Below are 13822 nucleotides of genomic sequence, written 5' to 3' on the forward strand. Positions count from 1 at the left end.
TGAATCATCCCTCAGTACAGAGCACTGACGTGTAAAGTTGAACTTTTTTTTCCATGTTGGAGCTTTTTATCATTTTTTTCCCTATCAGTCTTTTGAGGGGAAAAATAAGGAGCTGAGAGAGAAGAATGTGATTCATTTTTACTAGAGGAAAGCAATAAAGCTCTTGTAAAATGTGGTCACCCCTGAGTTCCATTTCAATAACAGCAATAACATCTAACCTGCTGTTCCTGCTGCCATGCTCTTACCTTTCACATGCTAAGCTCCTTACTTTTAATCACAGGCTCCTATCACATTTATAAGGCCATGTGAACTGTGGGATTTTTTTTTCCTCTTTTCTTCTTCTTTTCCTTTTTTTTTTTTTTAATCATTTGCTATGACAAAGTGAAAAGCATTGAGTGAGTCACTGATAGATCATCTCCTCCATATGCAATAGGAAGCTGCCTCTGGGAGATGAATCCCTGCAGGAATGGCAGTCTGTCAGTGCTGCTTTGGAAAGCCTAATGCACAATTCTCTTTTTCTTATCAGCTTCTCACTTGCAGTAGTAGAAGGGGAGCATACACTAGTGCAATCATTAGGCAAGTCAGCTACAACATTGTTTCAGTGCTGCAGGTTACATACAGCTATGATAAATAACTGCAGCACACCACTGCACCAGGCTCCGTCCTGCCTTACCTACACCCCAGTCTTTCTCCTGATCCAGTGCCGTACAAAAGGCAAATAAATCAAGGGCCCTGACTGTGTGGTCACTGTAAGGCAGCCCTTTTTAGACGGGTTCCTTGGGGGTATGGCAAGTCTCTCCCCATCCAGTCAGACTCCTGCAGACTGCTTTCACCGTGGGGTTTAGCCATGTCTCATGCCCAAACAGCTGACAGGTTCAAAGTGTAGGCTCAGAGAGTCTTTTAAATCACTGCATCTGCTCCACCTACACACATCACAACTGCAAGCTGGCCATAGCAAATCCAAATAACTTGCAATCACCACCAGCAACTGCCTATATAACCATTATTCTTACTGGAAACCACAGACACACCAAGTTCAGTCTCAGAAGCACTGCTGAAACCAGGAGAAACTTGAAAGACAGAACCCATTGCCAGAAACTGATTTTACCCTTTTCTCTTTGCCTTCCTCTGCTGCACTTCAGGCAGACATGTCACTTCTGTTTCCAGAGCTGTTTATCAAAGGGTCTGAAGTACTTCTGTGGATAGCACTGATGTTCCAAGGTGCTATATTGCTTCTCTGTTAAATCCCTTTCTTAGCATTGCCCAAGCTCATACAGTCTGGCAGCAGACACTTTGTCAAAAGCATTGTGCAAAAGTATTAGACCTCGAGCTGAAAAACTTTGAGCAAGTGCCTGGAGGAAAGGCAGTGATTATGAGAAGGAAAATTGAGTTTCATGTTTAGAAAGCAGCTGATTTTTCAAGCCATGGGGCATCAAACAGCCATTCTCTATTGGTCATTTCTAGGCCAGCGCAGTTCAGTTTCAATTCCTCATATGACTTTACATACTTCTCTTATCTATTTTGGTTTTAAGCTCTCTAGAGACAAATATCTGTAGTATGAAAAAAATCTCAGTGTTGTGAACATTTTCAATTACATCCTGGTTTATGAGCATTAAACACCAATGATAACACCATCTGATTTCTGGTAATAAATATTAGCTGTTAGTTACCATGTCTTTTTATCAGAGTCTACTTTGTTTCTCTTTTATCTGCTCCCTGGCTTACAAGCTTGAGAACTCTGTAGTTCAGTTTCTCCTTCAGCAACACCAGTGAATCCTCCAGGTAAATGGAATCAATCTAGCCTTCTTGCACTTATTTTTGCCCCCACTATTTTCTCACAGCCTATATCTTAATGGGAAAAAGATCTTCACTTCTCCAGCCACAGAATACAGGGTTTACCACAGTGCACCTGCCACAGACTTATCTAAAACTCTCTCTTGTGTTATGTATGCCACAGCAGCTCAGACTTCTTGGCAGGCTTTCAGCTAGCAGAGTGTCCATACTTGAGCTTTCTCCCTTGCTGCCCACAGGGCTCTCAACTCTTGGAAATCTACTGGGAATTTTAGACAATGGTTGCTGACCAAGGTCATTTATTCCAACCTTGAACTCTGAATTAATTCTGTTGCTACCCAAAGATTTGTCTTCTGAGATGGGAAGAGATTCAGTCACTTCCATGTGAACATGAATGCACATACTCTTAACCAACAAGGTGATGAAGCTTCTCCAATGCTTTCCCACCACAGATAATCTCAATTCTTCTTGTGCTGTGTTCAACTTCCTTAATTGGGAGGTGTTTACTAGCAACCATGGGAGACCATTAAGGGTCTAGAGTTACATGTCTAAGACACAGAAGAGAAAGCATCTTACTTGTTCCTGTTAATTTATTATAGCAGTTTCTTCTTTGAGGTTTTTGGGGGGTCGGGTTTTGGTTTGGATTTTTGTTTATGTGATTGTTTTAATGGGATTTTTCAAGTTTGTTTTGTTTTAATCTAAGCTAATCAATTTCTTACATAAGTGATATTTATGCATTTTTCCAACCAGTTCTAGCTCTGTTCATCCTATTACCAATTCTGCACAATTCTGGAGAGATTTCCTCCCCACTGCCACCACCACCTGTCCCCTCCAATTAGTGTCAACTGCAGTGAAAATTTTTGTGATATTGAAACTATATTAAGACATATGTATGTCTGTTTAGAAAGGCAGAAGTGGTTTTTTCCCCAGGAAAAAAAAAAAAACCAAAGCAGCCTTCTCAAAAAAATCTGGGTTTGCTTCAAATTGGAACATAAAGTAAAAATGTTGATTTACCTGCAGAATGAGAATTCTGATAAAGTAATGGGTTATCAACTTGAAATAGTTCAGAAGTGACAAAACTTTGTAAAATAACATTAATATAAATAAAGGCTCAAAGTATGTTTGTTACTCAAAATACAAATTGAGCCAAAGTGCATGAAAGCAAGACAATTTTAAGTTTATTTGTGTCCATTCTGGTTTTTTTTTTCCTTATCAGAATTCTCAGTCAAATATCAGTGCAGTCTCATTAATACTTAATCCCTACTCCTCAAGCTGCATTTTTCAAGAGGAAAAAGTGTTCCACTAAAACATTTACAACTAGCTCCAGTTTGGGTCTGCTGTTATCAATCAGATCCCCACATTCTCCACTCTCCCCATTACAAGCTGTATTTTCATACCTTTTAGTAAAATTAATAGAAATGCAAGTTTAAATGAAAAACAAAGCAATTAATTAGATTCTTGTTATGGCCAGTGTGAGTTAAACCCCAGCTCTTAGGACAACCATGAATAATAATTATCTGAATAGCTCCAAAGTTGGATTTTTTTGCCTGTTGTAAAGAACAGCTGAACCATAGTCAATTGCTTATGAATCTGCCTGATGAGATTTTTTTTTTTTCCCTCATCAGTGGGAAATTCTTCAGTGCTAAAAGGTTCACTAATCATTGGGATAAGTATACTTGGTTTGCATTTCATCTCCTCTGAAATGTTCCTTTTCTCAAAACAGTAATTAGGCTGCTACCTGTACTTGAGAGCAGAAACAATGGAAAACTTTGACAGAACTAGAATGGAAAACGAGGCAGTTAAAATTCTAATTAAAGGGTGTACAAAGCATCTAAGTGTTTGATAGATTTGTAATGAAATAGTCACTACAGAGTGTGACTAGTTTCATTTACTTGTAGTCTCCTATAAGATAGATGCACTCCAAGCACTTGAATACTTACATGACATAGAAATACCTGTAGCATCTTAGTAACTTCTTAACCCCTCTGTAACTTCCATGCAGTCTTAATGAAAACATGACAAAATAGAATAGAACAGAACAAATCAGGTTGGGAGAGACCTTCGAGATCGTCGCATCCAACCTATCACCCAACACCACCTAATCAACTAAACCATGCAACCAAGCACCCTATGAAGTCTCCTCCTAAACACCTTCAATGATGGTGACTCCATCACCTCCCCAGGCAGCCCATTCCAATGGGCAATCACTCACTCTGTGTAGAATTTCTTCCTAACCTCCAGCCTAAACCTCTCCTGGCACAGCTTAAGACTGTGTCCTCTTGTTCTGGTTGCCCGGGAGAAGAGACCAGCCCCCACCTGGCTACCACCTCCCTTCAGGTGGTTGGAGAGAGCAAGAAGGTCTCCCCCCTGAGCCTCCTCTTCTCCAGGCTAAGCAACCCCAGCTCCCTCAGTCTCTCCTCATAGAGCTTGTGTTCCAAAGCCCACCAACTTGGTTGCCCTTCTCAGCAAGTCAACATCCTTCCTGAACTGATCTTCAAGCAAACTTTTTGAGTGCTTATTTAGCTCTTCAGGGTTTGAATTGGCAAGTTTCTTGATGGTGACCTAAGGAACAGATGTTACAGCATTTTCAATTGTAAGAAATGTTTCATATTTCACTCTTAGCTAAAAATTCTGCACATCACTCATTTTCCTAATCACAAATAACTTGCATAAGAAACAAAGTGGCCGTTAATATTTCATCCACTGCCTGCTGTTTTCTGGAGTTTCCACAGATGCTGCTTCTTTAGCACCCAAAAATCCAGGTAAATTAATTCCTGTCTGTTAAGATTTAATGTCACTCAGAAATTAAAGTAATGTAATTAGAGGAAGTGGGAAAGCTCCTTAAAAATGGTTGATTTTAAAGCTAGTTACCACCACAATGAATTGCCTAATTAAACATTATCATGCACAGAACTAAGGAAATCAGTTCATGCCTGCCTACAAAGATACTTTTATCTTTGATAGCTATTCCTGCTGAGAAGGAAGAGACTGCCACTATTATCAGTGTGACATGAGAAGCATAAATTGTTTTTAAAAGCAGCAAGCCTAGGGAAATCTTGTTCTCATACACAAATTCCTGCCCATATATCCCCACTTAATATTTAGGCTGTGTCCGTATTCTGTCAATAGTCTCCTTCATCTGCATAAACAACTAATTTAAGGTATTATTTTCAGTAATACATTTCTTAAGGGCTCTGCAACGAACCAGTTATTCAGTAGTAGGAAATCTAATCAACAGGCTGCTTCAGAAATATTTTCAAACCACACAAATTAATGTAATGTGAAATCTCTTGGCTTGCTTAGTGGTACCAGGGGACACACACATCCTACTGATGTTATTGAGGGAGGTTGTGGGGGTTTTTTTCCCCCTTCTAAGAATCAGAATATTCACAGAAGTAATTTGGAGCTCAGAAACAGAACTGAAATACTTTTCCCTGTCTTCAAGGTTTTCATGCATTGTTCAGATCTTAAAAACTCACATTACCGAAAAGTGTTGTAAATGCTTGCCACTCAATTCAAGCTTCCTTCTAAAGCTGAAAAAACCCCTTCCGTTTAGGAAAGTGGAAGGATGTAAATATTACTTAGTGGTTAATTTGCTCCTTTTATTTCCTGCTTTCATTTAAGCAAGCAATTACCTGTACAGAGAGCAAGAAGTGGTTCAGAACTGGTTACCAAGAAGGTATGTCTGCTCAAAGGAGTGCATCAGAGCAAAAAACATCACTAGAATTTTCTGCCAAACACTGTATAATTCACACAACTAGCTAGTTTCAAGACCCCTGTTCTTCCCTTCCAAGCCAGAGCAAAGCTTACAGCTGTTACTGTAACTTAGGTACCCAGCACACTTCTTTTCCACTGCCAAACCCACTTAGAACTCATGAAGAGTGTTTCAAAGAATACTGGAAAATGAAAAGCATTATCTATATTGCCCACAAGGAATGTTAAGCTAGGGGGGGAATGAATAAGTAAATAAACATGTATAAGAAGTTCAGATGCAGCCAGTTGTTTAAGTCCAAGGAATCTCAAGCAAAGAAATCAGGTCAATAAGTCAGTCTGTAATTAAGCATGTTAAATGCTACAGCAGTCATGACTTGATTTGCTCTAGTCTGGTTTCATTCCTTTTTTATATGCATCAGCCTTAGTCTATAATTTCATGCAGCCTCCTGTGACTTTCTCTGTTGTCAATTAGTGCTTATTCTTACAGACACTCCAACAGGAGAAGAAACATTAGAGTCAGAATTAGCAGGTTAGTTAAACTACCTAAATCATACCACTGATGTCATGGCTTTCAGCAGCTGTGCTTCTCAGCTACAGAGCTTCTGGCTGAACTTGGTCTGGGGCAGTTCCAAGCGCTTCCAGCAAACAACCAAGGTCTCTCCACTTCCACTACTCAAGGAACACTTTGTCTTAGTCATTGAGATTTTCTAAGCTTGGATCCATCATCAAGTTAAACTGCTTGCAAATTGCAAAACATCTCTGTTCTGAACTCTTCCACTGATTATTCAGGATGGTAGAAAATCTAAGAAGAGAAGAACTAGGTAAAAGCCATGCTGGAAGGAGGACACACAGACCATGCAACTACAATTAAATTGCATTTTACAGAGGATAAATAGAAAACCATGGAAATAAAGAGGAAGAGGCTACCTTACTTAAAGAAGACTACTTCTGCAGTTGAATAATGCATATAAAACTCCTAGGACTTCATCTTCTTATAGATCTCAGGAAACAAGATCAGACTGAAAGGACAAAAAAAGCCTTTTTGTGGCAACACAGCAGAGACTTGCATCAGCCAAGGAGCTCATAACAGCCATCAGCTGGGCTTGGCCTTCCACTGCAGACAGATGCATTGCTACTTGGAAAGCTTCACTACACTGTACTTCAAGCACAGGTCACATCTTCACATAAAAGATCAGCAGTCCTTCAGCACTCAGAGATTCCAATTATCACCTCCTGTTCTAGTGCACAGCAATATGACAGAAGGAAATGACTGACCCTTCTCTTCTGAAGGGATAGAAAATACTCCTTCTCAGTGCTGATGACTGCAGACCTGCTGTGCAAACTGGTGTAGCGTCCATATTATTCTTGCACTAGCCAAGAAGTCAACATCTCAGCTGTTGCATGAATCTCTGCCAAGTGCTTCATCCAGTATCCTATAGTAATTCATGAATATGCAGCAGCCAAATATCTTTCCCCTTTGACATTCTGAGATGACAGCAAAGGAAAACAAGGTTTTGCTCATACCATAAGACTCTTGAGAGAAAAATAGAATAAAACTAGAGGTTCACTTGATAGGGTTGAAAATATCATGAGATTTAATTTCTATTACAATTCAGCTACAATTAAATGGAAAAGAAAAAAAAAAAGAAGTTTCACATTTATTAAAATGGCATTAAAAATATTCTAGGGTGATGTGTGCAAAGACAGGCAGAAAAAGAATGCTCTCATGGTGAAGGCACTAGACTGCATCTTCAGAAAGCAGATTTTATTCTCTGCCCTGTAGAATACTACATATATCACACTGGGCCTGATTCAGAAATCTTTGAGTCTAGAAGCCTAAATATAGAATGGAATAGGGGTAAGAATAAGGGTAAGAATAGGAATAGACTAGGTTGGAAAAGACCTCAGAGATCATCAAGTCCAAGCTGTTACCCAATACCTTACACCTCGTAACAACTAAACCATGGCTTCAAGTGCCACATCCAATCCTTTTTTGAACACTTCCAGGGACGGTGACTCCACCACCTCCCTGGGTAGCACATTCCAATGGCCAATTACTCTTTCTGTGAAGAACTTTCTCCTCAACTCAAGAAGGGAAGAACAGAATTTTGGATTCCACCATCCTCCTCCCCCTTCCACCATCTTCCTCCCCCCTCACCTGGTGCAAGTTCCTTCATTAGAAGGAACTGAAATCATTAAGGTGTTTAAAAAATAAAATCATGCTCTGTTTGTGGGTTGTTTTTTTCTGAGTAATTCTAAGCAAGTGATGAGATCATTCTTACTTGCTAATTGCTTGATTTGTTGTTGGTTGGGGTGTTTTTTTAAGATCTAATTACAATGGACCTTCAATAATTCACAAAATGTTCAAGATAACCATTACAAATTACTTGCTAATTTGCAAAATTCAACAAAGAAGACCACAGTAAAACAAAAAGAAAGAACAAAACCCACAAAGAACCCATCAGAAAATGTACTTGCTTCATTTAGATTGTCAGCTGTAGTTTCTGGTTTCTTCAATTATTTACAGTGTGATAATACTTCCTATTATTCAAACTAATGTGTCGCACCGCGTCTTGCAAGAATGATGAAATCTTCATTTTGGAAGACTTTTCTGCTAGAAAGGCACTGTTAATAGGGAAAAGCAAGCATGCCTTATGTGGAAAGGATGAGAGACTTGGGGCTTTTTAGTTTGGAGAAGGGAAGACTGAGAGGCGATCTAATAAAGGTATATAAATATCTGCGGGCTGGGTGTCAAGAAGGAAGGGACAGCCTCTGATAGGACAAAGGGCAATGGATGTAAACTGCAGCACAGAAAGTTCCACCTCAATATGAGAAAGAATTTCTTTACTGTAAGCGTCACAGAATGGGAACAGGCAACCCAGAGAGGTTGTGGAGTCTCCTTCTCTGGAGACTTTCAAGACCTGTCTGGATGTGTTCCTGTGTGACCTGTGCTAGATTCTATGGTCCTGCTCTGGCAGGGGGATTGGACTCAAAGATCTCCAGACATCCCTTCCACCCCTAACATCCTGTGATCTTATGTACTGTGTGCCTATCACAGAGTTCACAAAAGGCTATCATGTAACCTATCTTCAAATGGGAATTGGAAGAGCAAATTCAGACCCCATCCCAGCAGCCAAATATCTGTGTGTTTTTATGCTGAAGAGAGAACCTTGACCTTCTTGTACAGCCTTAATTTGCCTACACGAAAAAGAAGTCCCTAAATGCCAGTAAAAATTATGACATCCAGCAAAGAGGACTTTGAGATCATCATTTGAAGTTTGAAGCTTTCTTATTTATGTTAAGGATTTTCAGTAAGATTTTTAAGTTGAAGAGAATACATTTGCAGATTCTCATCAGCCAAGACACAGCATGAAATCTGACTTGAACTTGAAAAATGTAATTATTGGGAAGTAACAAAAAGCACAAGACTCTGGAGAGAGACATTGACTTATGAACCCACTTCAGCTGATGATTTTGTTTGCTTGCTTTATACACACTCTACTCTTCTTACACAGAACCCCCCTACCAAATACTTCGTGGGAAGATCCAGTGGAGACTGAAGTCATTCATACTGAAGTTGCTTAGGAACTTCATCCTGAGAACTAATAATGCAAGCAGACTTGGGACCACCAAAACAAATTAAACCTCTGAAGAGTAATGGATATATTCCATTTATAACACTCCCACATAAACTAGCCAGAGCAAACCTGAGATAAAGAAACAGATGCTCAGTCCTCAGTCACAAAAAGCTGTATTTCAGATGTCCCACCATTCTCACACACATTTCATTAGAGACATTTCTTGTAGAGCTTATTCCTTGCACCTCTAATCACTTGTTTGACCAAACCCAGCACTTTGGGATACCAAAAGGAGACACTCAGATCCTTTCATTTTTTTTTTACCTGGAAAAAAACAATTTAGAAATCATTTTTGCAACCCAGATCCTGCATTTTGTAGGAAACCCAATACTGGTAGCTGGCATTTTACCAGAAAAGGCTTCTGAGGTTATTTTCTCTTTACCTCATCTACTAATATTGTGAGGGACAATGGGAATGCCATCACACCAGTACAGTGGCTACCACAGCAGGACTGTGGCTGTGCAACAACACAGAGAGAAAATGTGGCCCAACTTGGTGTTCTTGCAAGGGCTAGAACATAAAGATGAAAACTATGCAAAACAGCAGAACTGTGTTTCCTTCCTTTTTCAAGCCTTGATTTGCATTAGGGGATGACAGCTGGAGAAATGCACACAGCAAATGCCTCACTATCTACATTTAAGCAGAGAGCAAAACTGTGATGGCTCAGTAAGAAAAGATTTAACTAAAAGTTATGGCATAACAGAACTGTCATTTGCTTCCCTGGAGTAAGAACAAAGAATTTCAGGTCTATAATACTGGAATAAAAAGAACAGGCCAGACAAACACAATTGCAGTTGATTTACTAACAAAAATGGTGCTATAACAACAGGACTAGTGGGATTCTCCTGTATCTCCAATGCAGTCCAACACACAGGCAGTCATTAGCTTTTAATTTATATCAGTAAAAAATTGCATTAGTTAAATCTGAATATTAAATATTTTCTCTGAAAAATAAATGCCTACAACTTGCACCCAAACAACAACAGGAAACCCTCTGAAACTGCTTTGGTGCAAACCTGTCTGGGCACAAGTGCTGGAGAACCATGCTGAACCAGAAAGACTCAGCAGCCCCCAGGGGAAGCATGGAAATAGAGATTTGTAGTGGGGCATCAAGTCAAATGGATGAGTTTCTGGATGGTCAAGAGCAGATATGTCAAGTTAAATGCAGTTTCAGGACAGCCATGGGCAATTCATAAAGGTTAGCAGCACTGTATTTCCTTCTGTGAGCTTCCTCCCTCACCAAGGACCCTTCTCAAGTCACAGTCCTTACAGAGCCTCAGGACGCAGAATAAACCCATCCATGATGACTCCATTTGCTGGTGAGGGATTTTGTAGGGACAGGGGAATAAAAGTAAATAAATCTAACTGGAGAGGAGTCAGCAAGAACTTATCAGTTTGTGATTCAGCTGTGGTGCCTGGACCATAGAACCAAACCCATTCTAAACTGTGAGAAGAGTGGAGACCATTCTCTTCCATTCACAGCCGGAGCATGTGATTTTGTAGCCTTGGCATTAGAGCTGGGAAGCAACGCAGCACTGCGGCAGCCTGCATGCTGAGGGATGGTGGCACTTCACATGGAAGGCTTGATAGAGAGGAAGAAAAAAAGTTTATCTCCCTCTAGCTGGCTTTTCATTCTACTTCTCCTTCCTGATAAGGCTTATTCATTTCTACCTGTTCCAGACAGCAGCTGAAAAAAAAGCTGATACATTTGACAAGGGCTGGCACACACGGACAGTAGCAGCCTGCTGGATCACTCCAGAGGTGCTACATCCCCACAGGTAAAAGCAAAGGCAGACATCTGGCCACAAGTCACAAAGAATCACCAAGGTTGGAAGAGACCTCAAAGATCAAGTCCAACCTGTCACCACAGACCTCATGACTACAAAACCATGGCATCAAGTGCCACATCCAATCCCCTCTTGAACACCTCCAGGGATGGTTACTCCACCACCTCCCTGGGCAGCACATTCTAATGGCTAACAACTCTCTCTGTGAAGGACTTTCTCCTCACCTCCAGCCTAAACTTCCCCTGGCACAGCTTGAGACTGTGTCCTCTTGTTCTGGTGCTGGTTGTCTGGGAGAAAAGACCAACCCCCTCCTGGCTACAACCACCCTTCAGGTAGCTGTAGACAGCAATAAGGTCTCCCCTGAGCCGCCTCCTCTTCCACCTATGGCTGCTTTCTTTTGGAAAAGTAACTACAGCTGAGAATCTGAAAGGTAAAGGTTAGCAGAGATTGATTAGATACCCATTTAAAGAACAGAGGGCAAAGGATTCATCCCTAAGTACCTCTCATTTGATTTCTGTCCCCATTTCTTTCAATATTTTCATTTTCTTTTGACGTAAATGCTTCATGAAAGTTTAAATAACTTATATAAGGGGCAAATTAAGGGCAGGCTGTGTGCAGAAGTCTGGAGTACTCATATAAAGTAACTATAATTTATAGAGTGCTATTCTACAAGACATTTCTACCTTCAAGTCCTACTGCCCCCTCTGTATTCAACCTATCACGCCAATCTTACTTTGGAAGCACCTACCTACCCCTGTCCCCTTATCACAGCAAACGTTTACCACTTATCCATCAACACAGATACCTATGACAAAGAAAACTGTTCCTACCTTGGAGAGCTCAACCAAACTAATCTGCAGGTCTTCTAGAACTTACAAATCAAAAAGTAGAAAAGGCTCAGAGGTGCCCACAAGCAGATCTCATGTCTGGAGGTACAACTCCCAACTCAGCATTACACAAGACACTCACACAACAATGACTGAACCAGGCACTGCTTCCAGGTAAGGGTGAGAGGCCTCGAGCACAAGCCCTATGAGAAGAGGCTGAGGGAGCTGGGATTGTTTAGCCTGGAGAAGAGGAGGCTCAGGGGAGACCTTATTGCTCTCTACAACTACCTGAAGGGAGGTTGTAGCCAGGTGGGGGTTGGTCTCTTCTCCCAGGCAAGCAGCACCAGAACAAGAGAACACAGTCTCAAGCTGCACCAGGGGAAGTTTAGGCTCAAGGTGAAGAGAAAATTCTTCACAGAGAGAGTTGTTAGCCATTGAAATGGGCTGCCCAGGGAGGTGGTGGAGTCACCATCCCTGGAGGTGTTCATGAGGGGATTGGACATGGCACTTGGTGCCATGGTTTAGTCATGAGGTCTTTGGTGATGGGTTGGACTTGATGATCTTTGAGGTCTTTTCCAACCTTGGTGATTCTGCAAGCACAGCAAGCACATCTACAGCAGTTCCACATGGGGGCTGTGAAGGCTCCTTCATTGCCACTCATCTTTACTTTTTTGTTGGTGGTTGGTTGCTTGGTTTGGGGGTTTTGTTTATTTCCTGTTTGTTTCTTTATTACTTACAGAGTATTTTCAGTTCCACATACCTGTCTGTCCCAGCCTCCTCCAAGCTTTCATAAATCCGAATAAACCAATTCTCACTTTAAACTTTATTTTCAGTCAGTTCACTGTTACAAGCTTGCAGTGTGTTCTTACTCTATTTTTCTCTTCCTCTCACGTAAGTCTTTTAGAAACAGCAGAAGACTGTTGAGAGTGTGACAAATACTACTCTCCAGTCCCTTTGTTCTTTGTGGATTCTTTAAAATTTCCCCCCACCCCACATTTCATTTTGCTACAAACAGCACCTTTGTACCTTGGACAAATTTAATAACCATGACTCAATCTACAACCCATACTGAGCTGTCCTGTGTTTCATCTTGCCTATTAAAATCAGCGCATGGTGTTTGATGAGTGAAGAGCAGTCTGATTCCAGCTGCAGAAGGTCTAAGCAAGAGGATGGGCACCCACGAGCCATGAAAGAGCGACTGTGTCACCTCGGGCTGCTCTCGTCGGGCTGTGTGCCTTTCAGCACAAGCACTTTCTTTGTCACTCCTTCCACCTCTGGGCTCTAAGAGGCCACTTTCTGTGATTATTCATCCCCTTTTAACTTTTCTTTCATCAGCTGGGAAGGATGACTCTTACTGCCTGGTGCTTTCACAGCCAGCTGTCCCCCAGCACTGGTCATGTCGCTTTGCCTAAGTGACAGGAGTGATATTTCACTACAGCACAGGTCTTGTCTGTGCATTAAATGTCAGCAGTGGGGTGGCAACAGGAGAGGGGAAAGAGCACTGTGAGTTTTATTACCTGAAGCCATCAGCCTTTCACCAGCAGTCAAAGGGGTACCCAAGGGCTCTCATTTTCATGGAGATGATTATTTCTGCTGGATTCAGTCCTACAAGCTTTTTTCTTTTTCTCTTTTCTTTTGGCAGGGGTCAAATACCCCAGCCCAAACTGTGCAGCTGCTGGAGAGAACCCTTCCCAGCAGACCTTCACAGGTGCTTGCAAAGAGGCTTGCAATCAATAATGGCACATAGCCACACTCTCAGCAAATCTCAGTGGCTCCTTCCAAAAGCAATGGTTTGCACACACCCCTGTTTTGCAGCTCAGCATTTTTAACCACGTGGACACCAGTAGGTCTTGCCTTGTTTTTTCCAAAACCTTCCCTTTAGTTCCTGTTTCTCACCTTAGTGTCCCAGGAGGTTCTGGGGAGGGTCATCCAGCCACAAGGCTGGCAGAGGCTGATCGACATTTACTACTCAGCCATGTGCTTGAAATCAAACACACACACCCAAAAAAGGAGGTGTGTGGGTCCTACTAAATAGAATAGACCAGACCAGGTTGGAAGAGACCTT

The sequence above is a fragment of the Dryobates pubescens genome, chromosome 4, assembly GCF_014839835.1.
Source record: "Dryobates pubescens isolate bDryPub1 chromosome 4, bDryPub1.pri, whole genome shotgun sequence".
NCBI classification, from domain to species: Eukaryota; Metazoa; Chordata; class Aves; order Piciformes; family Picidae; genus Dryobates; species Dryobates pubescens.